A 1,304-nucleotide genomic window follows, 5' to 3' on the forward strand; every position below is an offset into this window, starting at 1 on the left:
TTGCTATTGTAAAACTGGGGCAGCAGCACCAGGACTGTCACCCCACGGGGGTCCCAGCGGGGCCTCGCTGGGCTCCCGGGGGCTTCTTCCACCCGATGCCTTTTCCATCCCCTCTTCCCTGCCTTTCCCGGCCAGCCAAGGGATGATGGGGAAAGGTTTTATCCTGTATAAAGGCTCTCCAGGATTACGGGTCTAGAGCCAGAGATGAGGGACCAAATTGGGGGTGGGCGCTGGTGAAATCTGGGGCCGGTGACGAGAGCTGTGGGCACCTCGGACGGTCGGGGTGCCAGGGTGCCTGTCACCGTGGGCCGGGGCCAGGGACTTTGGGCTGCCCCAGGACTGAGGGTGAGCGCTCTCGCTCTCTTTCTCTCTCTGTTTTTCGGTGTTGGCCGGACCGTCTCCACCGCTGCGCTGCCAGGAGGTAGAGGTGAGCGTCGAGGGGCTGCTGGTGCTGCTTTGCCCTGGCGGCACCCCGCTTTTGGGGGGGGGGCCTCACCAGACCGGTGGCCCTGAGTGGGCTGGTGACACGCCTGGCCTGGCATCACCTCTCCCGCTACCTGCCCTCACCCAGGCTCTCCCCCAATTAATTGCAGGATGACTACATCAAGAGCTGGGAGGACAACCAGCCCGGGGATGAAGGTACCACTGGGACGGGTTTGGGATGGGGCACAAGGGGACTCCGTGCCAGCCAGCATGGGGAGGGGGACACACACGCTTTCTGCCCGTACACCCCCCCGGGGGCTTTTCCCTTCCGGCTGGGAGCTGCGGCGGGGCCGGTGCGTGCCGGGAAGCGGCAGCTGGTGCCGAAGCGGCCGCCCAGCTGCAGCCTGAATGGCGCTTTGTGCCGGGCCGGCTGGTGGCCAGCGCTGCCGGGGCTCCCCCGGGGGGTCCCCACCTGCCCCGGCCTCTCTCTCCCCCCCCCCCAGGCCTGGACACCACCAAGGACCCCTGCCAGAAGGTGAAGTGCAGCCGGCACAAGGTGTGCGTGGCGCAGGGCTACCAGCGCGCCATGTGCATTAGCCGCAAGAAGCTGGAGCACAGGTAGGAGGACGGCGGGGCCGGGACCGAGCCGGCGGCGAGGAGCGGGAGGAAAACCAAGCCAGGGGCTCAGCACCATCCCGTCCCCCCCGTACCTCTCGTCCCGTGCAGGATCAAGCCGCCAGGCGCCAAGGGGCATGGGGGCTGCAAGCCCTGCCACGCCGCCCCGCTCGCCGCCGTCTGCGGCTCCGACGGCCACACTTACAGCTCGGCGGTAAGGACGGTGGCACCTCACCGTGGGGAGGGGGACACTGTGCCGTGTGTGT

Source organism: Haliaeetus leucocephalus, unplaced genomic scaffold (assembly GCF_000737465.1).
Source record: "Haliaeetus leucocephalus isolate CR32 unplaced genomic scaffold, Haliaeetus_leucocephalus-4.0 Scaffold687, whole genome shotgun sequence".
Lineage (NCBI taxonomy): Eukaryota > Metazoa > Chordata > Aves > Accipitriformes > Accipitridae > Haliaeetus > Haliaeetus leucocephalus.